Source organism: Lonchura striata, unplaced genomic scaffold, assembly GCF_046129695.1.
Source record: "Lonchura striata isolate bLonStr1 unplaced genomic scaffold, bLonStr1.mat Scaffold_197, whole genome shotgun sequence".
NCBI classification, from domain to species: Eukaryota; Metazoa; Chordata; class Aves; order Passeriformes; family Estrildidae; genus Lonchura; species Lonchura striata.
The window spans coordinates 154342-167419 of record NW_027461126.1 but is presented as its reverse complement, the minus strand read 5'-3'; the positions used below and the strand labels follow the sequence as shown (position 1 = coordinate 167419).

General features: G+C 48.4%; 1 long non-coding RNA gene across 2 annotated transcripts in view; it reads right to left on the bottom strand.

The window, feature by feature from the left end:
• Positions 1–4584: 4584 nt before the first annotated feature.
• Positions 4585–13078, bottom strand: part of LOC144245864 (uncharacterized) — a 113074-nt gene continuing 104580 nt past the window's right edge. For both annotated transcript variants that reach the window (XR_013341927.1, XR_013341928.1), the window contains 2 exons: positions 4745–4908; positions 4585–4663 (listed from right to left, as the gene is read on the bottom strand). This is a non-coding gene — a long non-coding RNA (uncharacterized LOC144245864). The remainder of the gene's footprint in view (positions 4664–4744; positions 4909–13078) is intronic.

The following is a 13078-nucleotide window of genomic DNA, read 5'->3' as shown; positions in this document are numbered from 1 at the left end:
CCACTGCTCACCTGGCACACAGGGCCTTGACTGCTGCTACCTGCCTGGACCTCCTAAAAATAAAGGCAAAGAACACTGCTGTAACACAGTCACCCTTTAGGCTTCCCCTGCAAATGCAAACAATGACTGACCTGATCATAGCAACACCCTCACCCCAGGACTGGGGCTCTCTGCCACTGACCTGAACTGTCTGCATCTGAAAGGAAGTTAGGACTAGTGTCAAACTGCTGCAGGACAACTTAACAGCACCAAACATGTTATGTCAATCTCCCCATACAATCTAGAGCCCAACTACACCCTGCAAATGACAAATTTCAAGTCCCCAGGACTTGTGCTATTACAGGCTATGCAGCAGGGCAGAGCAGTTGTGGGACAAATACGTGCAGACACCCGTGACACAGGACAGGCAGAGAGAGCTTTTGAGGAGAAGAAAGGACCGAGAGACCCAAAGAACACAGAGTGCACCAGAGACAAGTGACAGGACACACACCAGAACTGCTCTGCCCTGAGCACCTCAGCACTGTGATCAAAACAGACACTTTCCCTTTAGCTGGCCTTAGGAGACACTTCTTGGACATCCCCATCTCCAAAACTGACTCAAAAACCCCTCCTGGGGAGTCCCAACCTGGCACCTCTCTTCCATCCCCTCTGTGGGTTGTAGGTCTCCACTTATCTTGCACATATCTGGGGATGCAAATCCCCATCAGGGGCAGAACGAGGCCTCGTGCCTGTCTGGGAAGTTCCAGTTGTCACCAGGCTGTTATTTCTTGCTCTGCCAAGAGAAAGAAAACCAAACGTCAGTGCACCACCTTAACAGCACATGGGCCAGAACCTGACAATTCTGCTACTCACCGTCTCCCAAGAAGTCTTGGGCCACACACCTCAGGCGCGCTTGGATTCTGACACCGTCATCTCAAGGCACACCTAGGTTAAGGGCAGACAAGGTGACATGGCATTGCTGCAACTTGAGGGTACCCTCGCTCCTCTTCCCTGCCTCACCACAACTCCTTGCCCATTCCTGTGGGTTACCAGGAGGGGACCTTGAAATGCAAAATTGGAAGGCTCTGTCACAGGGTCCTGTAATGCTTCTGGCAAGACCACACGTGCATGAAACCTGGTCCATCAGCCAGTTGGAGACAGAGGTATGAGTACACTGAGTGGATTCCCTAAAGCACACAAACAACAGTGGATGCTTACAGTTCCACCAAAAGCTGAGCAAAAACAACTGCTTTGGTCCACTGCTCACCTGGCACACTTGGCCTTGACTGCTGCTATCTGCCTGGACCACCTAAAAATAAAGGCAAAGAACACTGCTGTAACACGGTTACCATTTAGGCTGCTCCTGCAAGTGCAAACAATGACTGACCTGATCATGGGAAAACCCTCCTCCAGAACTGGGGCTCTCTGCCACAGATTCGAACTGTCTTCATGTGAAAGGAAGTTAGGACTAGTGTCAAATGGCTGCAGGACAACTTAGCATCACCAAACATGTTATGTCAATCTCCCCATACAATCTAGAGCCCAACTACACCCTGCAAATGACAAATTTCAAGTCCCCAGGACTTGTGTTATTACAGGCTATGCAGCAGGGCAGAGCAGCTGTGGGACAAATACGTGCAGACACCTGTGACACAGGACAGGATGTGACAAACCAGGGGACAGGACAGGGAGAGAGAGCTCTTGATGAGAAGAATATCTGCAAGGACCGAGAGACCCAAACAACACAGAGTGCACCAGAGACATGTGACAGGACACTCATCGGAACTGCTCTGCCCTGCATGCCTCAGCACTAAGGTCAAAACAGACACTTTTCGCCTTTAGATGGTCTAAGGAGACACTTCTTGGACGTCCCCAATTCCAAACTGACTGAAAAACCCCTCCTGGGGAGTCCCAACCTGGCACCTCGCTTATCACGCCCCTCGGTGGGTCATAACCCTCCACTTATCTTGCACATATCTGGGGATGCAAATCCCTGTTGGGTGCAGAAGAACGCCATCTCCCTGTCTGGTAAGTTCCAGCTGTCACCTCTTGGTCTGCCAAGGGAAAGAAAACTAAACATCAGTGCACAATCTGAACAGCACATCGGCCAAAACCTGGTAAATCTGCTACTCACCATCCTCCTCAGAATGCCCGGGTTCTTGGCCCTCACACTTTGGGCGTGCTTGGATTCTGACACCGTCATCGCAGGGGACACCTAGGTTAAGTGGAGACAAGGCAACATGGCATTGCTGAAACACGAGTGGAATCTCATTCCCCCCCGACTCACCGCAACACTTTGGCCATTCCCTCAGGGCTACCAGGATGGGACCTTGACATGCAGGATTGGAAGGCTCCATCAGAGGGTCCTGTAATGCTTCCAGCGAGATCACAAGGGCATGAAACCTGGTCCATCAGCCAGTTGGTAACGGAGGTATGCGCACTCAGAGTTGATTCCCTAAAGCACAAAATCAAGAATAAATGCTTAGAATTGCACCAAAAATTGAGACCTGAGCAAAACCAACTGTTCCTGTCCACTGCTCACCTTGGACACTCGGCCTTGACTGCTGCTATCTGTCTGGACCACCTAAAAATAAAGGCAAAGAACACTGCTGTAACACGGTCACCCTTTAGGCTGCCCCTGCAAATGCAAACAATGACTGACCTGATCATGGCAACACCCTCACCCAGGACTGGGGCTCTCTGCCACTGATTGGAGTTGTCAGCATCTTGAAAGGAAGTTAGGACTAGTGTCAAATGGCTGCAGGACAACTTAGCATCACCAAACATATTAAGGCAATCCCCTAATACAATCTAGAGCCCAACTACACCCTGCAAATAACAAATTTCAAGTCCCCAGGACTTGTGCTATTACAGGCTATGCAGCAGGGCAGAGCAGTTGTGGGACAAATACGTGCAGACACCCATGACACAGGACAGGGAGAGAGAGCTTTTGAGGAGAAGAAAGAGCTGAGAGACCCAAAGAACACAGAGTGCACCAGAGACAAGTGACAGGACACACACCAGAACTGCTCTGCCCTGAGCACCTCAGCACTGTGATCAAAACAGACACTTTCCCTTTAGCTGGCCTTAGGAGACACTTCTTGGACATCCCCATCTCCAAAATTGACTCAAAAACCCCTCCTGGGGAGTCCCAACCTGGCACCCCTCTTCCATCCCCTCTGTGGGTTGTAGGTCTCCACTTATCTTGCACATATCTGGGGATGCAAATCCCCATCAGGTGCAGAACGAGGCCTCGTGCCTGTCTGGGAAGTTCCAGTTGTCACCAGGCTGTTATCTCTTGCTCTGCCAAGAGAAAGAAAACCAAACATCAGTGCACTACCTTAACAGCACATGGGCCAGAACCTGACAATTCTGCTACTCACCGTCTCCCAAGAAGTCTTGGGCCACACACCTCAGGCGCGCTTGGATTCTGACACCGTCATCTCAAGGCACACCTAGGTTAAGGGCAGACAAGGTGACATGGCATTGCTGCAACTTGAGGGTACCCTCGCTCCTCTTCCCTGCCTCACCACAACTCCTTGCCCATTCCTGTGGGTTACCAGGAGGGGACCTTGAAATGCAAAATTGGAAGGCTCTGTCACAGGGTCCTGTAATGCTTCTGGCAAGACCACACGTGCATGAAACCCGGTCCATCAGCCAGTTGGAGACAGAGGTATGAGTACACTGAGTGGATTCCCTAAAGCACACAAACAACAGTGGATGCTTACAGTTCCACCAAAAACTAAAACCTGAGCAAAAACAACTGCTTTGGTCCACTGCTCACCTGGCACACTTGGCCTTGACTGCTGCTATCTGCCTGGACCACCTAAAAATAAAGGCAAAGAACACTGCTGTAACACGGTCACCCTTTAGGCTGCCCCTGCAAATGCAAACAATGACTGACCTGATCATGGCAACACCCTCACTCAGGACTGGGGGCTCTCTGCCACTGATTGGAGTTGTCAGCATCTGAAAGGAAGTTAGGACTAGTATCAAATGGCTGCAGGACAACTTAGCATCACCAAACATGTTATGTCAATCTCCCCATACAATCTAGAGCCCAACTACACCCTGCAAATGACAAATTTCAAGTCCCCAGGACTTGTGCTATTACAGGCTATGCAGCAGGGCAGAGCAGTTGTGGGACAAATACGTGCAGACACCCGTGACACAGGACAGGCAGAGAGAGCTTTTGAGGAGAAGAAAGGACCGAGAGACCCAAAGAACACAGAGTGCACCAGAGACAAGTGACAGGACACACACCAGAACTGCTCTGCCCTGAGCACCTCAGCACTGTGATCAAAACAGACACTTTCCCTTTAGCTGGCCTAAGGGGACACTTCTTGCACATCCCTGCCCCCAAACCTGATCCTAAAGGCCCTCCCAGCACCCCACTTTCACCCCCTCTGCGGGCCTTAGCCCTCCACTTATCTCTCTGGCATCTGGGGATGAGAATCCACGTCGCCTGGCAATGGAGGCTGCCTCGCCTGCGGGGAATGTCCTATGGTCACTGGGCTGTGGTCCCATGCTCAGCTACAATCGAGAACACCAAACATCACTGCACGATCTCAGCCGCACAGCAGCCACAACTCAGCAATTCTGCTGCTCACCATTATTCTCTTGAGAACGCCGGGCTCCTCGGGCCGCACGCTTCGCCCACGCCCTCCTGGCAGGGTCTGCCTGGCTGAAGAGCAGGCAAGGTGAGGCGGCGTTCCCAAAACTCGAGTGGACCCTGGTCCCCCTCACTAGTAGTTCCCCCACTTACAGCAACTCCTCGGCCGCTCCTGAGGCTCCCTGGTGTCACCTCCAAGTGACAAAGATCAAGGCTTCGTCGCAGAGCCGTGTGCCGCTCCCCGAATTCCCAGGAGAGCGAAGGAGCGGCTCTGCGGCCGCTTGCAGGGGGGACTCGCTGGTACACGAGTGGACTGCCTAACGCACACAAACATGAATGGATACTGAGACTTGCAGCAGAGACACTACAGCTGCAGGCACACAAATTCATAAATAATTAAACTAACAAAACCCCAAAATTCTACCAAAATATTAATTTTATTTACCCAGTATCCAAATTGCCAAATAGATTAACAGAGACACCCTGTCCTATCCCCTCAATAACGCCTCTAAAATCTATGCCAAACAAATCCTGAAAACTAAGAAAACCCTGCCTGTATTGAAATAAAAACAAAAAAAAAGTCTTGTAAACGTTATAAATTCATTAACCTAACACATCAGAACCATAAAAATATTAAACCTTTATGAACACCAGTACGCACTACCCTCGTTTCAACGTATAAAAGTAAAGCTATCCCTACTACTAACCTAACACAAATATCACAAAATATAGCAGTAAGAAAAGAAAAAAAAATAATCCTCACTATAACTAGAATATAAATTTTTTATTTTAAGCCAAGAAAAATTCATACATTCTAAACAGGAACTTCCTCAAAATCAAGTATTTCAATAAACCCAAAAAACTCTAACATATTTCAAATAACTACAAAAAGGCTAAAAAACATAAAACAATCAAGCAACCCACCACAACTATCTAAAACTATCTACAATAAACCTTCTTTAAAAAAACCCAACAAATACTTCTTACCACCTCAACAATACATCACCAGCGACACCAAACAACTCAAAATACTGTAACTCCCATCCAAAAAATGCTCTATAAACTGAAACACTAAAACTCATCTAAAACACCCACTTACCCTTCAATAACCTCCTCTAACCTACACACAAATCTAAAACCAGTAAGAATTAACTATAAACTATCATACCCTAAAGAACTCCACCATTAAACACTACTGTACCAGACTTACTATAAATCAAAAACCCCAAAACACACCACTGTTAACATCACCAAAACATTTTTCTCCATTCCTCTAACAACCAAATACAAGCCTCGATTTACTTTCACTTGAAAAACATACAATACACCTACAACCAACTGCCCCAAAAATAAAAACACAGTCCTACCATCCAGCATAAATTCATCCAAATGAAACTTCAAAAAAATAAAGCTCCAAAACATCTGTAATAATCCAACATCATTAGATGAAAAGTATAACAAAAATATTTTTTAAATCATCCAAATTCTTCTAAAAGACTATTATACCACAAAAAAGGAAAAAAAAAAAAAAAAAAAAAAAAAAGCAAAATCAAAAAGCATCAAAGTCCCACCAATTTCATCAAAAACAGCCAGAATGGCTCCACGAGCCAACAAAAAAAACCCCAACCTATAAGAAAATGCCAAACCACCTCAGAAACAAACAATAAAACACAGCCCCTCTTACCATGGTATTATTTTAGTACTATGATTAAAATACACATTCTATACAAAAATGTCCTCTACCCTTCCATCAATGCCACATAAAGCAAATAAATTAACTGTTATCATACAGGACATCCATATAAAAAAAAATCTCAATCGCCCTAAAACCTTAAAAATAATTACAAATTAACCCCAAAATGAAAACTTTAACAAAAGAAACCCAAAAACAAACAACAGAAACTAAAAATACACCACCATAGAACTAACTACCAGCAAAAACAACCCCACACTACACTCTTTTCACTAACAGTTGTCAGTGAGACACATCACAAAAATGAAACAAAAATAAAAAACAGCCCTAGAGAAACCCACAAAACAAATCACAAAACCCACTAGAAAAAGAAGTCCAACCAATTTACTAAACTTCAAACCATACAACAGACCCTGAAAGCTGCTAAAAATTAAAACCGTACCTCTACACTAACTCAAAGAGTAACCAGCATTCTGCTAAGTTAGCTTTAAAAACCAAACTAATAAAGGAGATTAACAAAAACCTAAACCACTAGACAATAAAAAGAGAAGCACCCAGATAAATAACTACCTAAAAAAATCCACTGTATAAATACACAAGTTCCTAAAAAAAAAACACTGATAAAAAGCAACCAACAAATAGATCAAACTGAAACAAAAACCCAAATAAATACAGTAACAACAAAAAAAATTATTCCTAACTCAATAAACCCATAATGCCTCAAACCATCAAAATACAAATACCACCTAGAAATAAACACATCACCAAAAGAGAAATGTAACCACAAACAGTAAGTCCCAAATTACCGGTAACAATAAAACGTCCACAACAATTAAACAAACCAAATGAACAAAACCTCTATAGGAAAATTTAAAAAATGCAATTACCAAGATTAAAAAAAAAACCTCACTAATTCACTACAGCACACTACCTCAAGCCCACCAAAACAAACACAATGCACTCGCGCTAATAAAAGCCTCCACAACCGAATTGAAAAACAACCCTCTACATCATGCTACGACCCATAAAAACCAGCGTAAACCTTTAGAAACGCATCCTTAAAAAACATAAGAACCGATCAAAAAGAAATCCAACAACAACACTCAATCCAAAAAAACCTTGTCACGAGCACCCGAAGCAACAACCGTAACAACCAAGAAGCGCCCGGGGCCCTTCTCCTACAGCGACGCCGATCAAAAGCCACCGATCCCAGGAGCTCCTCAGGAGCGCCTCAAAAGCAGCGCAGCGAGGGAGGCTGGAAGATGCGGAGCCGCGCTCCCGGCCCCGGGCGCAGCGCGGCTCCGGCAGGAAAGCGGCTCCTCCGGCAGCAGAGGCGGCGCCGCGCCGGCAGACCCCCGCCCGCTGCCCCCGGCCCGGCGGGGCCGGCACCGGGCCCGGGGGGCCCCGGCGGCGCCCGAGCCCCGCGCCCGGAGCGGACGGAGCGGCGGCACCGGCCGGCACCGGCGCGGCGCCCGCGCCGCCTCCCCCGCCCGCCGGCCCGGCCAAAGCTCCGCTCGGCTCCGCACGGCTCGCACCGGCGCGGCTCCGGCGGGCCCGCGGCAGCCCAGCCGCGCCCAGCTCCCCTTCCGCCCCGGCCAGCCCCGGCACTGCCGGCAGGGCTCCGCGCCGCACCCTTCGCTGCCGGGCCGGGGGCAGAAGAAGCGCCCCGAATGCAGCGGCACAGCCCGATCCCCGCCCTGCCGGCGCTGCCACGGCTGCAGCTCCCTTCCTCTGAAGCCCCGACACGCTCCGGCGCTCACCTCACCCCAACGAGGGCACAGAAACGTAGGCTTCCCTTCAATCGCGTCCCCTAGAAGAGAAGAAAAGAAGCGGCTTGCCTCAAACGATGGCAAAAGGGGGCTTTTTACCTCAGTCCAAACCCCTTAAAAGGGGGGACAACAGGACTGCCCCCTCCAATTCAACCTCAGGAGGACGAAGTTTCAAAGGGAAAGGAGAAAAGTCCCGGCTGCAAAGGCGCACCGGCTCACCTGCTGCTTCTCGGCACAAAGGTTTGTCCCTCGGCTCCTCCTCAGAGCAAGGCTCCACGTATCCAGGTGGGTTTCCAGGTGATCCCCCAGACCCTGCCCGAAGCGCCCACCATCCTTCCAGGAGAGAGCCCCGGGAGCCCCCCATAAACTCCTCTCCTCCAGCAGCTCCGTGCAAAAGCATTGCGAGGAAAACCCCCTAAATCAGCCGCCGGAGGAGCCGCGCCCTCCTCATCATCCTCACAGCCCACACCTGGGGCTGCTCTGAGCCCTCCTCATCCTCACAGCTCACACCTGGGGCTGCTCTGAGCCCTCCTCATCCTCACAGCTCACACCTGGGGCTGCTCTGAGCCCTCCTCATCCTCACAGCTCACACCGGGGGCTGCTCTGAGCCCTCCTCATCCTCACAGCTCACACCTGCCGCTGTTGCCACTCTCCAACAGCGTCTCTCCGTCTCCAGCACACAGCCCACTTCGCACAGACACAGATCCAACAGAAATCTGCTACGGGTGTCAGCTTTTCTTAATCCGTCTGGGTACACGACTAAAACACATACGTGCATTGATGGTCATTGAGAGAAAGCTTTCCCCTGGAGAAAACAGTCCTTTTGCCGGCACACTTTGATACACCTTCGCAAAAAGCAGAAGCAGTAGCGAGTCCTAAGACCCCTGCCGAAGAACCCAGCCCTGTTTGGGACACCCAAAGCAGCAGACCTCGAAAAAGGAGGGGAAAAGTCAAGCTTGGAGGGGAAAAAGAGGATAGAAATACAGCAGCCTTTAAAAATGCCTGCACGGAGCAATAGTGGGAACCAGTCACATTTCTTCTTTCCTTGCTTTCTGTGATGACATAAATAGGAAGTAAGAACACGTTAAACAAAAGGCAGAGCTAGGATTTGACAGGTCTTCATTTTGGCAGGCGCCCCGAGCTCCACGGCTGCGGGGGAAAGAAGCGAAGGGGCGACGGCAAGAGAGGAGGGAGAGCGGGACATGCGAAAGGGCGGGGAGGGAGGTCGGGCTGCGGAGGAAAGCGGTCGGGGAAGGGAAAGGCCGGCAGGGCAGCAAGAGGGACGGGGCACAGAGGAGGGAGAGAGGGGGAATGGAACGGAGCAGCGGGGCAGGGACAGGACAGGACAGGAAGGAGCCGGGTTTGGGGGGGACACGGAAACGGGGGAAAGAGAGGTAACTGAACACGGGCAGGAGCATGGAGCGGGAGAGAGAGGAACAGGAGGGGATCCTCCCGGCGCCCCGGCTCCGCCCCGGCTCAGCCCCGCCCGGGCTGCTGCGCTCGGCAGAGCTCGGCTCCGTTCGGCTGGACTCGCCTCCTCGGCCAGCTTCGGCTACTTTCGGCCACGCTCGGCTATTTCCGGCCGCATTCGCCTCCATTCGCCTCTTCGGCAAAGCTCGGCTCGCCGACACAGAAGGAGGAAGGAAAATGGAAAAGGAATGGGGGAGAGAACAAGAGGGAGAAGGGAGACACAGAGGGAAAGTGTCCTTACACCTGGTGGCACCCTGACTCTGTCTGATTTCCTATCGGCCTTCAGGTCTGGAGAGTTCCTTTGGTTTTGAATTGTATGTTCTAATGAACGCCCCAAAAGCCAGAGCTATATTCTGCATGGACAGCTGCTCTTGCACGAATACAGGGAGATTTCCAGCAGCTCTGCTGGGCTGGGATAGGCTCCCATGGTAAGCTGAGAGGATGGAGACTCGGCCCCCAAGCTACAGCCACCGGGACAACTCTCCATCACGGGGCCAGGGAGCTGTGCAGGGCACAGACTCCCCTCATCCCCAGCACTGCTGTCCCCGGAGAGCCCGCTGGCTCTCTGCTCCTGAGAAACACTCTCTTCTCGCAAAAACCCAACTCCCTCACCACCTGCATCTGCTTCTTCTTCAGTATTGCCCGCAACCTTCATTTCTGCTCTCTCAAAGCACTGTTCATCTCCACCTCTTTTTCATCGCAACATCTTTCAATTGACACCTTTGAAGTGAAGAGGCCACTGAATTCTACCATTACAGAGTAAAACCACTCAGTACTGACAGAGCCTGCTATTAGTTTTAGTCCTCAGTTCTGCATTCCAAGGGATACTTTTGAAAACACACTGAAAACTCATAAAATACGTGGCATTCACTGGAGCCAGGGCTCACTTCTGCACTGTGCCTTGGCACAAACACGCTCCATCACCTGTGACATCTCTCCTGCGTTGACCATTGTTCAAAGCTTTCCTGCAGGGGCCTGACAGAGCAACAGGAGCTTGCTGAGCTTCTGTCAGGGCAGGAGCATAACAGGGTGCAGATCCTGTCCTGACCCCACCAAAGAGGGGTTTTTCCTGCATTCCTTCCTGCTGTGACACTCAATGACAAACATCCTCTGGGCCTCTATGTTACCAAATACAAGGACATGCCAACGTTTAGCGAGGACAATTTCAGCTTTCCCAATCTAAACTTTCCATATGATGCAATGACACTGTCACTTATTTACTGAGAACCCCAGCCCACGTAGCCTAGAGAAGTGTCTGTTGGCTCAGAGCAAGCTTTAGGAGCCTGGAAGAAGCTTGTTTTGATTTAGATGCCAGGCCCAAGACTGCATTTGAACTCCTGTCTCCCCACCAGAGGTTTCTAACCCTTCCCCCGTGTCACATGTGCAACACCAAATACAGCAGAAAAGCACTTCTGGGAGAAGCTTAGGAATGGAGGAAAGTATAGTTATTATACGTGTTTCATATATCTGTATGTAAAGATAGATAAATAGATAGCTAAATATGTACAGACATCTGTACACCCACCTACACCGGTATCTATATGAAGTCCTTTTTAGACCCCTCCCCAAATTTGTAAGTGATTGGTGCTTATAGAGGCAAAAAAAATGAACTTTTAAGTTAAGCCAACTGGGGTGGCTATTTGTGTCACAACAGTCTCTGGAAAAATGATGACAGCACTTAAAAGTCACCAACAGTAGTAATAATAACAACAGTAATAAAGTATTTGGCAGCTTATGCTGCTTCTTGTACTTACTGCTCAATGCCTTGCTATTTCAGTAGTTCACTATGAAGCAATAAAGCAAAAGCCTTAAGGCTGGCTTGCTTAGCTTACAAGAAGCTCTGTTCCAATTTGGAGAAAAAATAAAACTTGGAGCATTATCAGTAAAACAGAGATTCTCCCCATACCCATTAAAAATGCAGTATTTGCTCTGCAGACCTGCAAAAACTTACTTTAAAAGGTTAACTGCGACCTTTCATAAACCCAGTCTCATTTTAGCAGAAGAGTTTCCTGCTTCTCTGTGACTGTGAGATGTATCTATTAAGTTCCTTTCAAAGGCCTTGCCTGACCTATTCATTTTGCAATTGAGAGCCAAAATAGCTCAATATCAAATATCTGCAAGCACCTTAGTACTTTTGGAAGAGTGGAACTGCTCGATCAAATCCTCACGCTGACCACACTGTTTCAAAATGCAACAATGAATTACGTCATTATGTCTCCATTTGGAAAGGATTATAATGTAAAATTAAGACAAGAGCCTGCCCTACTCTGAAGGCATGGGGACAATGGGGATTTGAGTCCCCAGTATGTAACTACTGTTGCAAATGGAAGACATCTATCAAGAACAGAGACGTGCGTTACTGCACGAGATACAGTGCCCAAGTCCCAGACTTCATTAACCTTAATTAAATGGTCTTGAAACCAAAATTTTTCCGTAGCAGTTCAACGGCATTAAAAGGGCCCTCCCTCTCTGTAAACGGTTTTGATACATAAACATGCAAGCACTCCCAGAAGGGCCACATCCTTAAGGACTGCTACTATATATTTACTTTATGAAGACTCTGCCCCATCTGCTGGGTCAGCCACGCACACGGCCCCACTGCTACGCTTGAGTGTGGCACTGGAATAAAACTTTTCTTGTGTTTAGGAACAAAACCCTGTCAGTCAAATCCACAATCATTCCAGCAGCAAGTAGGGATGCACCAAACTGCTCGGGTTTCCATCCCTGTTTATTCTGGAAACTGACCACAAACTCCTACGGAGATTTTGAAGGGCACAAGGGCTTCTTGTGAAAGCACAAAGGAAAGAATAAATGACTAAACTGGTATGTTCAGAAGAATAGGTGGGAGGTTTGTACCTAAGCACATAAGGCCACAGCCTCCTTTTTCAACATGTACAATCGTAGAATCAGAGAATGGTTTGGGTTGGAAGGGACCCCAAAGCTTTTCTCATCCCATCCCCTGCAGGGACACCTTCCACTAGAGCAGGTTGTTCCAAACCCCATCCAACCTGGCCTTGGACAATTCCAGGGGTGGGGCTGCCTCAGCTTCTCTGGGCAACCTCTGCTAGGGCCTCGTCACCGTAACAGGGAAGAATTTCTTCTGTATGTAGGATTTCTTTAAGCTTTAAAGTCCTAAAGCAGAGGCCACCTCAGGCAGGCATTTACGGATGTAAAGGGTCCTTCTCAAAGGAAACTGTAAAACATGTTCAATGTTCATTAACCTTTCATATGCTGCTCACCAATTACAGAGTGTTTTGAAGAATTTTTTAATGAACGTAAATTTTAACCAAAAATACTGCAAAGCCATTATTAATACTGTATGTAGGCACAGGGTACCTGACTTGTAAAGCTGCCAGAAACCAAAACTCTTCTGATAAGATTTGCCACATTTTTTTCTTTAAATAAATACATTTTTAAAAATCATCAAATGTCCCTGCTTTATTTCACCACGGCAACAAAACAGACGGCACAGTCTCAAGTCTGTGCTTCTGTTTCCTATTACATTAATTTCTCCTACCCTGTTCCTCCCTCAAAGCAGTGAACGTGCAGGCAAAG